Genomic DNA, 14,664 nt, shown 5'->3' with positions numbered 1-14,664 from the left:
GGGTTCTAGCCACCCTAGATAACTCAGATCACAAATCTCTATGTCCTCAAATTAGTGCCAGTCTAGAAGAGGTCTCTTTGCCTTCTTAAAGTACTTGGTATTTTCTTTCAAAGCATTTATCACTTTATATTTGCTGCTAAGTCACGCCAGTCGTGTCCGACTCTGTGTGACCCCATAGATGGAAGCCCACCAGGCTCCCCCGTCCCCGGGATTCTCCAGGCAAGAACACTGGAGTGGGTTGCCATTTCCTTCTCCAATGTGTGAAAGTGAAAAGTGAAAGTGAAGTCGCTCAGTCGTGTCCGACCCTTAGCGACCCCACGGACTGTAGCCTACCAGGCTCCTCTATCCATGGGATTTTCTAGGCAAGAGTACTGGAGTGGCTTGCCATTGCCTTCTCCGATCACTTTATATTTACTTGCATATTATTGAGCGATGTCTGTCTTTCTTATTATACTCATAGCACCATGAAAGCAAATACCACAATTGTTTTATCATTTTAATCCATTCTATATTACAGACCCTGGCACATAGTAAGTATAAAATAAAGTTAAAATTGAAAATGTAAAATAAAGATTTCCTTTACCATTTCATACTTTTCTATGAACTCATGGGGCAGTATGCAGTCAAGACTATTTGGTAAAATATTTCTGAACAAACATCAGTGCCTACTGAGTCATTCAGAAGTTTTGAGTTTGAAGATTACCACTGAGAAGCAAATTTACAGAGTTTAAGTTTTCAGATGGTTCCCAATATATATATGAAGCCACCAGGGAAGTGGGACGGGTCCAAGGAGTGAGGTGCACCAGTAAGAGAAAGTCATCAGGAATAGGAGGGGTGAAGAGTGGGATGTGACATGCAGCGCATCACTCTTGCTTGAGGGAGCCATCTCTGATCACATGTGCGATACTGTTTTTAATTGTGACTGTTAAGTTTTAAAAGGGATGTTAAACTAGAACATGATATGGAGACAGTAAAATCTGCAAATGTCATTGAGGAATGTTTGGAAAAAATATTTTTAAAGAATTAGGGTTGGTGAACAGGTCTAATTGCCTCCAACTATTAAAAGAGTTAATACAAAAGAAGGATTAGTCTTTTCTATGGTCCCTAAAGCAGAATAAGAAACAATCCATGATAGTTAAACTGAGTAGCTAGAACTGTCTGAGGATTGAAGTGAAGCCTTATAACACAATGAACTTGTTTGGTTGGTGTTTACCTAGGGTCTGGGGTAGCATCTACCATTGCACTGGGAGCAGTGCCAGCCTAGATGGAAGACTGGATTCTGGAGCCCTGTGGCACCTGGGTAGAGTCCTGCTTTTGGCACTCAACACCTTGGATGACAGTCACTGAACCTGCCAGTACTTAATTCATACTCATCTGTAAAGTGGGGAAAAAAGTACCACCTCTGTCACAAGGTGCTGTGAAGATGTAATATGATAATTTACAGAAATTGGAAAAGCACTTGATGAATTTAAAAGCTATCCTAGACTAAATGAGCATGAGACATTATTAAATGACGATAAATCAGTATTTCCCCCTAGATTTCAAATTTTCCTTGTCATATACATAAAAGCCAGGTATTTCATTTTTCCTTCCATAGCCTTTGATTCAGCCCGTTCCATCCACACCCCAAGCCACCATACACACCCAGGCACTTGGGGGAAATATTTCTTTAAAATATCGCATTCTGCACTCCAAATGCACAAAATATCAACCTGTGCTAGAAACAGTGTTACGTGTTTTCCCAATTATTTCCTAGTGCCCACTCTGGGCATCGAGGTAGACATGGGATTACGTGGTTGTTTTCTGATTATACTTTGGTCAATGGAACGTGAACAGTAATAATGTGTGCCATTTCCGGACCTGTTTATACACTTGGCTCATTGCCCGTGCTTTGTATCACTCTGTCTTGGAAATCTTGGAGGCTGGGTGTTAAGATGACTGTACAGCAACATGGAAAGGGACTAGATCCCTGGTCTCTACTTGGAGGGCCATCCCCACAGAGAGCCCCCTGAGACACATCAGACTATGACTTGAATAAGAGCTAAAACTTTGTATTACACCTCTGAGATTTCTGTTTAGTTTATTCATTGATTTACCACAGAATAACCTACTTTTATCTTGACTAATACACCACTTAGTACCAAAAAAAGAATCCACAGAAGCTAAAACAAAAACCTAAAACATAAGACACTGGTTTTAGTGTTCAAAGGGCTTGATATGAGTGTTTATCATTCTTATAATCTACTCCAGGCCTAGAACCCATCCTGGGTCATATAATCATTTTTAGCCCCTCAGTTATTGAGGTTAAAGGGAGACTACAATTAACGATAAAGAGCGTTTACTGAACCCATAGTTCAGGTTATGGACTGTATAGTACGTGCATGACCTTAATTAATCCTCACAACTTGCAATGGAGACACTGTTATTTTCCCTTGTTACAGATAAAGAAATTGAAAACTAGAGGAAGGACAGCCTCCATGTTATTCAACCCACAATGGGGTATCTAGAAAGTTGAGGTTTCTTCATTCTAAATTGTCTAGGAATAGGCAAGAAGAATATGTTAAGAGGAAGCATCTATTAACCCAGGCTACAACTTAATCTAGTAAATTGGAAAGGGGCAGAACTCACCAGAAAGTTATTATCTCAGTTAAGTCCTAGGTACAGTACTTGGACATGCTTCAAATTGAAGGAAAAAAATCACGAACACACACATACAATTAAAACATAATAGAAGCCTCTAAATGATGCATCAGAACACAAGTAGTTAAAGTATGGGCCCCAAAGTGGAACACACAGGATTTAGGGAGAATGGGCTTAGCTACAGTTCTAGTCTTTGGGCTAGAACTGTGCTGTCCAATATAGTAACCATGGCTACATATATATCCAGCGAACTTGAAATGTGTCCAGATCTAGTTGCGAGGTGCTATAAGTGTAAAATACACACCAGATGTTGAAGACTTAGTATAAAATATAAACTATATCATTAATATTTTATATTGATTAAATATTAATATTTTGGTTGCTGTTGTTAGCCCTAATAATTTTGGATGTATTGGGTTAAATTACAAGTGTTATTAATTTTACCTGCTTATTCCTATCTGTTTTTTTTTGTACAGTTCTTCTGTGTATTCCTGCCACCTCTTCTTAATATCTTCTGCTTCTGTTAGGTCCATACCATTTCTGTCTTTTATCGAGCCCATCTTTGCATGAAAAGTTCCCTTGGAATCTCTAATTTTCTTGAAGAGGTCTCTTGTTTTTCCTATTCTGTTGTTTTCCTCTATTTCTTTGCATTGATCACTGAGGAAGGCTTTCTTATCTCTCCTTGCTATTCTTTGGAACTCTGCATTCAGATGCTTATATCTTTCCTTTTCTCCTTTGCTTTTCACCTCTCTTCTTTTCACAGCTATTTCTAAGGCCTCCTCAGACAGCCATTTCACTCTTTTGCATTTCTTTTCCATGGGGATGGTCTTGGTCCCTGTCTCCTGTACAGTGTCACGAACCTCCGTCCAGAGTTCATCAGGCACTCTATCTATCACATCTAGTCCCTTCAATCTATTTCTAACTTCCACTGTATAATCATAAGGGATTTGATTTAGGTCATATCTGAATGGTCTAGTGGTTTTCCCTACTTTCTTCAATTTCAGTCTGAATTTCACAATAAGGAGTTCATCATCTGAGCCACAGTCAGCTCCTGGTCTTGTTTTCGCTAACTGTATACAGCTTCTCCATCTTTGGCTGCAAAGAATATAATCAATCTGATTTCGGTGTTGACCATCTGGTGATATCCATGTGTAGAGTCTTCTCTTGTGTTGTTGGAAGAGGGTGTTTGCTATGATCAGTGCATTCTCTTGACAAAACTCTATTAGCCTTTGCCCTGCTTCATTCCGTGCTCCAAGGCCAAATTTGCCTGTTACTCCAGGTGTTTCTTGACTTCCTACTTTTGCATTCCAGTCCCCTATAATGAAAAGGACATCTTTTTTGGGTGTTAGTTCTAAAAGGTCTTGTAGGTCTTCATAGAACCAATTAACTTCAGCTTCTTCAGCATTACTGGTTGGGGCATAGGCCTGGATTACTGTGATATTGAATGGTTTGCCTTGGAAACGAACAGAAATCATTCTGTCATTTTTAAGATTGCATCCAAGGACTGCATTTCGGACTCTTTTGTTGACCATGATGGCTACTCCATTTCTTCTAAGGGATTCCTGCCCACAGTAGTAGATATAATGGTCATCCGAGTTAAATTCACCCATTCCAGTCCATTTTAATTCACTGATTCCTAGAATGTCTACGTTCACTCTTGCCATCTCCTGTTTGACTACTTCCAATTTGCCTTGATTCAGGGACCTAACATTCCAGGTTCCTATGCAATATTGCTCTTTACAGCACCAGACCTTGCTTCTATCACTGGTCACATCCACAGCTGGGTATTGGTTTTGCTTGCTCCATCCCTTCATTCCTTCTAGAGTTACTTCTCCACTGAGCTCCAGTAGCATACTGGGCACCTACCGACCTGGGGAATTCCTCATTCAGTATCCTATCATTTTGCCCTTTGTTACTGTTCATGGGGTTCTCAAGGCAAGTATACTGAAGTGGTTTGCCATTCCCTTCTCCAGTGGACCACATTCGGCTGTGGTCCATGTGATCAGATCGGCTAGTTTCCTGTGATTATGATTTCAGTTTGTCTGCCCTCTGATGCCCCCTCACAATACCTACCGTCTTATTTGGGTTTCTCTTACCTTGGTCGTGGAAAATCTCTTCACAGCGGCTCCAGCAAAGTGCAGCCGCTGTACCTTACCTTGGATGATAACGTGATCACTGACCTAGAGCCAGACATCTTGGAATGTGAAGTCAAGTGGGCCTTAGAAAGCATCACTACAAACAAAGCTAGTGGAGGTGATGGAAGTCCAGTTGAGCTATTTCAAGTCTTGAAAGATGATGCTGTGAAAGTGCTGCACTCAATATGCCAGCAGATTTGGAAAACTCAGCAGTGGCCACAGGACTAGAAAAGGTCAGTCTTCATTCCAATCCCAAAGAAAGGCAATGCCAAAGAATGCTCAAACTACCGCACAATTGCACTCATCTCACACGCTAGTAAAGTCATGCTCAAAATTCTCCAAGCCAGGCTTCAGCAGTATGTAAACCATGAACTCCCAGATGTTTAAGCAGGTTTTAGAAAAGGCAGAGGCACCAGAGATCAAATTGCCAACATCCGCTGGATCATGGAGAAAGCAAGAGAGTTTCAGAAAAACATCTATTTCTACTTCACTGACTATGCCAAAGCCTTTGACTGTGTGGATCACAATCAACTGTGGAACATTCTGAAAGAGATGGGAATCCCAGACCACCTGACCTGCCTCTTGAGAAACCTGTATGCAGGTCAGGAAGCAACTGTTAGAACTGGACATGGAACAACAGCCTGGTTCCAAATAGGAAAAGGTGTACGTCAAGGCTGTATATTGTCACCTTGCTTATTTAACTTATATGCAGAGTACATCATATGGAATGCTGGGCTGGAAGAAGCACAAGCTGGAATCAAGATTGCCGGGAGAAATATCAATAACCTCAGATATGCAGATGACACTACCCTTATGGCAGAAAGTGAAGAGGAACTCAAAAGCCTCTTGATGAAAGTGAAAGAGGAGAGTGAAAAGGTTGGCTTGCAGCTCAACATTCAGAAAACAAAGATCATGGCATCTGGTCCCATCACTTCATGGGAAATAGATGGAAAAACAGTGGAAACAGTGTCAGACTTTATTTTTTTGGGCTCCAAAATCACTGCAGATGCTGATTGCAGCCATGAAATTAAAAGACGCTTGCTCCTTGGAAGGAAAGTTATGACCAACCTTGATAGTATATTAAAAAGCAGAGACATTACTTTGCCAACCAAGGTCCGTCTAGTCAAGGCAATGGTTTTTCCCGTGGTCATGTACGGATGTGAGAGTTGGGGCTGTGAAGAAAGCTAATTGCCGAAGAATCGATGCTTTTGAACTGTGGTGTTGGAGAAGACTCTTGAGAGTCCCTTGGACTGCAAGGAGATCCAACCAGTCCATTCTAAAGGAGATCAATCCTGGGTGTTCATTGGAGGGACTGATGCTAAAGCTGAAACTGCAATACTTTGGCCACCTCATGCGACGAGTTGACTCACTGGAAAAGACTCTGATGCTGGGAAAGGTTGGGGGCGGGAGGAGAAGGGGACAACGGAGAATGAGATGGCTGGATGGCGTCACCGACTCTGTGGACATGAGTTTGAGTGTAGTCCGGGAGTTGTTGATGGACAGGGAGGCCTGGCGTGCTGTGATTCATGGGGTCGCGGAGAGTTGGACACGACTGAGTGACTGATCTGATCCTATCTGTTTAATGTAGAAAATTTAAAGTTACATCTATGGCTCACTCTTATAGTTCACATTTTATTTCTGTTGGGCAGTAGTGGGCTAAAGTGTTAGGGACTGGGCAAGCCAAAGTAAATTGCAGAGTGTTTCTGTTCTAGAAGTAGTTCAGATTTTAATGAAGGTGATACTTTGGATCAGTTATAGAGAAATTTTTCTGAAATCCTTATTTGATTTGGTCTCTTGGTGTATTCTTCTTGAGCGCCTTTCCTGGTCTCTAGTCATAGAAACTTTGTCAGATCTTCTTATAAATAATGCACTTGCTTAAAAAGGAGAGCTCCGTCAACCCCCAAAGTAGCTATGGCCAGACCAATGCTTCTTAAAGTGCAAAGAAATAATGAGAGTGGGAGGAAGTCTCGTTAAATCAACACTGACGAAGATCATGGCATCTGGTCCCATCACTTCATGGGAAATAGATGGGGAAACAGTGGAAACAGTGTCAGACTTTATTTTTTTGGGCTCCAAAATCACTGCGGATGCTGATTGCAGCCATGAAATTAAAAGATGCTTACTCCTTGGAAGGAAAGTTATGACCAGACTAGATAGCATATTAAAAAGCAGAGACATTACTTTGCCAACCAAAGTCCGTCTAGTCAAGGCTATGGTTTTTCCCGTGGTCATGTATGATGTGAGAGTTGGACTGTGAAGAAAGCTGATCACCGAAGAATTGATGCTTTTGAACTGTGGTGCTGGAGAAGACTCTTGAGAGTCCCTTGGACTGCAAGGAAATCCAACCAGTCCATTCTAAAGGAGATCAATCCTGGGTGTTCATTGGAAGGACTTATGCTAAAGCCGAAACTGCAATACTTTGGCCACCTCATGCGACGAGTTGACTCACTGGAAAAGACTCTGATGCTGGGAGGGATTGGGGGTAGGAGGAGACGGGGACAACAGAGAATGAGATGGCTGGATGGCATCACCGACTCGATGGACATGAGTTTGAGTGAACTCCGGGAGTTGGTGATGGACAGGGAGGCCTGGCGTGCTGTGGTTCATGGGGTCGCAAATAGTTGGACACGACTAAGCGACTGAACTGAACTGAACTGAGACTCAAATATTAAGTCTGGGAAGGGACATGAGCCAAGTGTTCATATCTGAGGTCCAGGCATGAAGAAGCAAGAGGCAAGGACACAGTAGACCTATCAGACTCAAAATTTGGGAACAAAAAAGAGAGGTGAAGTGATTGTCATAAAGTCAGAGAGATCCCACTATCCTCAATGAACTTACTCCTCTCAGATTGAGCTGTATCTAAAGAAGGTGAAATGAACAGGCCACAGCACAACTAATCTGCTCAATTCTACTGTTGCAAAGATTGATGGAGACCATTGTGTGATCAATTTGGTCATGACACCAGGTATCAGTCATGAGCATGACTGAAATGAATGGAATCACTTTACTCCAATCTGCTTTGCTTTTATTGTGTAAATTTAGCTGGTCCTGATGGCTTGGGGACAGGGAAATCAGTGATACATCTAAGTCTACTAACCTTGTTGAGATAATTTTTGAACAAAAAGTCAGCATATTCATGCATATTAGTTATTATAAGAGAATTTGCCAGGTTTACTCATGTTCTCTTCTCAGAGGATGTACTTCCTTTCTGTTGAAGTTAGAAAATATCATAGTATTTGTAAAAATGAAATTTTGTTATAATGGAATTAGCCTTCTAATTTGTGAAATCAGCTCCAAAAAATAATTTCTCAAGGAGAGTCAAGGAAAATGTTTGGAGCAGTTATATAATATTCTGTATAAGTTTATAATCTCCCAAAATGGCTACTTGGAAAAAGACTCCTATGTGATTTTGTAATTTTTTAAATATTTTAAAATCTCATTAATTAAGTCTTTATACTGCTTTACAACATCAAGTGTGGATATAGAGGCATAGTCAATCATGTCATATCTAAAAAATAAATTTTGTATGACACTTTGGAGTTTTTGAAGTTCTCTGGATAGAAACTTTAAATTCCTGTGACCTTGAGTCTCATTTTCTGTCACTCATAACATCAAATTGCTTTTCTGTTGATTCTTTTTCTTGTTACTCCTGCAGTGGCCTCCTTATTTGAATTCAGATCTGGTTCAAAACATTGGCTGCTACTTTGACCTACACTGACATTTCAAAGGCTGAAGAATAATTAGTGAAATAAAAACCTCATAATTACTTTCTAATACACACCCACACAAAGCCTTTTGTTGAGCTGGCAGAATGGATTGGGATTTTTGTTGTGTTTTGTTCTAAATGATTGAGCATGGAACTAAAGTGAAGTGACAGACATTTCTTGAATGCACAAAATGATCTGAAAGCTTAAGATACTCAGTGTTTCACCTAACAGTGTTGAAATCTTACTCAAGAATCAACTTCATTTAATATCCAATTTTAAACTTGAACTTTAACAAAAAAGCTTTCTTTGGAAATAACTTTAGGATGGCATATGATATCATGTTAATAACAACAGTCTGATTAATTGTGTTTGTTGTCTTTTGTCTAGGTTGGTGATGACAAAAGAGTGAATTATTGTGATTCAGATAGTAAGATATGGCTCCAGCTACTAGGAAAATGTTTCCTATGGTGTCAACATGATGACTGTGTGTGTCCTGCACCCTCTCTTTCCTTTTAATCTGATCTGTTGGTTGGGTCTAGGCTTGTGCACATGGATCATCCATATTTGTTGTAAGAATGAGATCTTGCTTGTACCTCACTTCCTCAGCCCAAGGAAGAGAAAATCAGATATTCATTGCCCACTGTGGGTTGGATACCACGTGAAAAGATTCATCATTGGGTCTTTGTGGTCCACATGCTATTTCTATAGAAAAAAAAATACAATTCTGAATGCTAGGGAATTATTAAAACCTCCTAGTACTACTCTTCATCTCTTGGTCAAGCAGTATGTTGTTATTCTTTGTAGTATAGGTTATGTGTTATTTTGTTCTGGATTATTTTTTATTGCTCTTACTTATACTATTCTCAGAATCCTTGATTGGAGAACCCCAGGGACAAAGGAACCTGGAGGGCTGCAGTCCCATGGGGTCACACAGAGTGGGACGTGACTGAAGCAACTTAACACACACACACACATACTATTTTCAGAGCACCTTTATAATAATAGCTATTGTAACCAATATGCCGAACACACACACTTCTGTAAGCAAAACACTCTAAAGTGGTGTTTCTCAAAGACTTTTCTCTTAGGGCCCTTTATACTGTTACAATGACCCAAAATAATTTTTGTATGTGTGTTATATATCTACTGATTTAGAAATTAAAGTTGAGGAATTTAAAACAACACACACACATGGTAACAAAATGATATATTTTTATAAAAATATTTTTGAAAACCAAAGAAGTAGAATGTTATTGTTTTACATGTTTGCAATTTTTTAAACACTTGATAGAAGGCACCTGGAAGATACAATAGGCCTAGCCTCAGGAATATTATACTGCATGGGATAATAAGGGGAAAAGACAAATCATGTCTTAGTGTTATTCTGAAAATCGTTTTGACCTCGTGGACTCTCTGTAAGTGTCTTGAGGACTCCAGGTGTCCTCAGATCACACTTTGATAACTCCTGATCTGAAGAGGAAACGGAGTGTGTGACTGAAAAACTATTAAAAGCTCAGGAAGATTTTGAGTGGTGCCTCCGAAAAAAAATTCCTTCAAGAATCTTAAGGCTGTGCTTCATGGATCCTCTCATTAAACAATAGGGCTGCCATAATATTAAATATATATATATATATTTTTAATATTAAATATCTTGACTGACAGGAACTTTCTAAGAATCTCAAGGTAGAGAAGGACTGATTGTGTGGATTTTGTCTAGTGGACTGAAGTCAATAGCTTTATAGGAAGCCCATAGGTTTTGTTAAGAGAATTATACCATGATAAACAATGAGACATGGGTTTGATCCCTGGGATGGGAAGATCCACTGGAGGCGGGCCTGGCAACCCACTCCAGTATTTTTGCCTGGAAAATCCCATGGACAGAGGAATAGTGGCCTGTAGTTCACCCAGTCACAAAGAGTCAGACGTGACTGAAGCAACTTAGCAAGCACACAAACATTGTCACCTTGAAGTTAAAAGGATAGAGAGTAAAAAATGAAGAGAGGCCTTTGAACCTCTGAACTGCTATAGGTGGGAAGCAGACTGAGAAAAATATTTATTTACAAATACTGGCCATTTCTCAGGAAAAAAAAGAATAGTCAGAGGGTAGAAAAACAGCCCAGAGGGCAGAGCTGTATCATTCCCAGGACCACCCCTAATGCAGAAACTGCCAAGACCTACCTGGCTATATTTCAAAATTGTTCAGAACCTGTGACTTCTATGTATTTCCTGTTTTCTCCTTTTTGGATGGTTCTACAGCGGTCATCTCGTGTCTCTCCATTGTATGGGCTATGTGCGTGCACGTGTGCAGGTATCTTGTGTCTTTAGTTCATAGATGTTGAGATTGAGAAAGACTCTATTCAGGGAGTAAAGGAACCATAGTCAGTAAAGGAGCCTCATTTTTATCTACAGCTACTGCTAAGGCACTTCAGTCGTGTCCGACTCTGTGTGACCCCACAGACGGAAGCCCACCAGGCTCCCCTGTCCCTGGGATTCTCCAGGCAAGAACACTGGAGTGGGTTGCCATTTCCTTCTCCAATATTTATATAATGAGAACTAGAAAGCCTTGCTGTAACGGAATAAGACTTTTGTGGATGTCGGGAGTGGGTCAGTATGTTTGCGTGTGGGAGTGACATGAATTGTTTGAGACCATGAGGCAGACTGTGGTAGGCAGTATCCAAGTTTGTTCTCATAAACCTTGCCTCTAGGTCTTCATTCTTTTGTGTAGTCTCCTCTCACATTTGATTAGAACTAGTTCTATTAATGTATGACCAATAGAATATGCTGGGAGGGTCAGTATGTTTTCTGAGGCTAGGATATAACAGGAGTTGAAGTTTCATCCTTGGTAATCGCAGATCTCTCACTTTGGGTGAAGCCAGCTACTCTGGATAGGCTCTGAGCAATCTGCTAGTCCTGTGAGCAAAGTTGATCTGAAATGGAGATTATCCAGCTCAAACTTTCAGTTGATTGCAGCTCAAGCCAACATCTGACTGAATGTCCTTAGATACCCTAACCCAAAACTTTCAGCTTAGCTACTCCCAAATTTCTTAAAGCTAATGAATAACTATTGTTATTTTGGACATTAAGATGTGGTGTGATTTTTTTTAAAGTAGCAATAGAAAATTTGCACACAGGTCAGACCCAAACACTTTTTATGTAATGTGGAACATGAGGCAGGAATATTGACTATAGTGGTTATGATTCCCGCAGCACAGCACAGAACTTTGAAGGGAGTGCTTGTATCTTTCTCTGCAAAGAATCAACGCTCTGCCTCTAATTGTACAAATTCCAGGAATCTTACCAAGCCTTTTGAATTTTGGGGGACTTGATTTATTCATCTTGAAAATAAAAAACAGTAATTACATGATTTCAAAAGATCCTTCAGAATTTGAAAATATTAGGTTCTGTAAATCTACTTCAACACATCAAAAACAATTCTTAGAATATCTCTGGCATTTTTTCCCCTTGTGGGATTTGGTATAATTTCTTTTAAGTGTTAGAAATCTCATTAAAGTTAACATTTTCTACAAGGTCATACTCAAACTATCATCTGTTAATATGCCATCTTTCTTCTCCAAGTTTCAAAAATATTCTTAATGATGCAAAAAGTCTCACTGTCCATTTGTGGTGTGTAAGAAACCTATATCGTCATTCATTTTATGAAATCCATGCTAAAGGAACCCTTCTTGGTTGTATATTATCACAGCACTCTTGTATTAACCCATTTTTCTCAATTCCCCCTGGTGTACTGCCATCTTGATTTCTCAGTGGTAGGGTCCATTTGAGACTCTTCAAGCTGACTGGGTATAAATGCTTCCACGAACATCTGTTTCTCTGTATAGGCCCCATAGATAATCCAGCTTCAGAATTCATATTTTTGCTATACAAAATACAGACTATCACAAAGATTTCCTTTATGGTTAAGGATAAAATTCCATGTCTCAGTCTTCAAAATGGCATACCTCAAATAAAACAAATGTGTTTTCTCAGAACCATCCTTAACCAAATTTAATTTTAATCTTATAAGTGACCAGGACAGTTGGGCTCTCCTTGCATGGGCCCCGCAGTACTTTCAGCCCCGGAACCAGCTAGAGTCGTGTGTGGGGCCGCAGTGGGAGAGCTGGCCCCTAAAATTTCTACATGCGTTACCATATCTGATGTCAACTTTTCATCTCTCATCAATCGAAACCTTATACTTAAATCCAATATAAGGATATTCCAATATCCTGGATAATCCAATCCAGATATCTTTCCACCAGTTAAGAACTGAAATGGGAGGGGGATTCAAGAAAGGGAACACATGTACACCCGGGGTGGATTCATGTCAATGTATGGCAAAACCAACCAATATATTAATGTAAGATCATTTGCCTCCAATAAAATAAATTAAAAAAAAAAAAAGAAAACTGAAGCAATACAGAACAATGCGTGGGAAATCTTATGATCCAGAGAAAAATACTGCTAACCTTCTAATCAATATCTCTCTAGACATATCTTGTATAAATAAGTATATATATATATATGTGTGTGTAATATTTTGAATAAACAGGATAGTACCACACTTCTTTCAATAATATGCTAACAGCTTTACATTTCAATAAATAAGGGTCTATGTTATCAATTTTAGTAACAAAAAAATTTTAGGTATATCACAATTTACCTAATCTATTATATGTTTCACTGCTTTTATTTTTTGCTGATTTAAACAATAATTAAATAAACTTCTTTATTCACATAGATTAAAAAAAAAAGAACTGAAAATACAGTATATCACCAAATATTTTAATTAAAAAAAAATACAGCTTGACATTTCCATTGCATATTTCATCAGTAGACCTGGAATTTTTATCTGTTTGAAAATATATTGCAAACCAACTAAATGTTGTAGAGTAACAACAATATTTCTGATAAATTTAATAAGAACTTTTGGTTGGAAGAATATATGGTTAATTCCAGCACTGTTATCATATTGATATTTATAATTAATATATAACATTATAAATTATTAATTTTAAATGAACCAGCTGGTTTATCCCAAATTATTCATGGCATTTATTATATTTGTTAAACTTTTACTCAATGGTTGGTAAATTGTGAAGGTAATTTGAGCATTTAAAAATTTTCTGCCTTTATATAGCAAGGAAAGGTAATGAAGAGAAACTACTGTCCTTTCATATTAGGATCTCTTTAATTCAGCAATAAATATTCACCAAAGTGCATGCTATCTTGAGATAAGGTCATTTTGACCATCTATTCCATTAAAAATATGTTTATTTTACTTACAGGTGTCATCCATTAGGACAGGCAATTGACGTTTCAGCTAGTGGTCTTTGTCAAGGAAGTAGAACTTACTTTTAATGGAATGGAAGTTTCTAAATGACCCAATCTCAAGAAGCATGCACTCTGGTGAATTTTTATTTATTATAAACTAGTCAGCTGAAAATGCAATTTGTGCTGTAGAAGATGATCTGGTTATTTATGAATAGCATTATATCAGTTGTGTTCATCTAATTGGAAAAAAAATCTTTGAGGCACTTAGAAAATCATGCAGGCATTGAGCAGTTTAAGAGTCTTTCTTTTTTTTTTTTCCCTTTCGTAATGCTCTTTTTATGCTAGTGTCTTTCCCCCCTGCCCCATTCTGTCTTTGACCTCTTATTTTGCCTCTATTTTTCCAATTTCTCTTTCTTTATTAAATTTAAGTCATTATTTTTTCTTTCTGGAAAAATTCAACAGGTTATAGTATACACACATTTCCCTCGTACCTCTGTCTCTCCCTGTCTGTTTTCTCATCCTTCCCCCAGTGTCTCCTTCCCTCTTCTCTATCATGTCGGACAAGCATCTTATCCAGTGGCTCCAGGGAGACAGAGTGACCACACCTTTTAAAGAGGGAGCTGGCTCTCAGTACAAAGAAATATAGAGGCAATATCTCTGCCAAAGAATAAGGAAAAGCTCTATTATTCTACAACCCTTAGAGCACTGAGCAATATTTTAATCTCAACATTTCACATTCCATTGATTTTGATGACAACGTGACAATGTAATGTCCAGAGCTGAATTTTTCCAAGCTACTTAAAATGAAACTAATAGCTGACTTTACCAACTTTTCCTCACACAATAGCAATTTGGTAGCAATCTTATCTCATGCATCGTAATGAATTGGCAGTCAATGGCTACTTCAAGTTTTG

This window comes from Moschus berezovskii, chromosome 21 (genome assembly GCF_049115385.1).
Source record: "Moschus berezovskii isolate FMDL1 chromosome 21, NW_MosBer_1.0, whole genome shotgun sequence".
NCBI lineage: Eukaryota > Metazoa > Chordata > Mammalia > Artiodactyla > Moschidae > Moschus > Moschus berezovskii.
The sequence above is the reverse complement of the archived record's forward strand: the minus strand, read 5'-3'. Positions refer to the sequence as shown.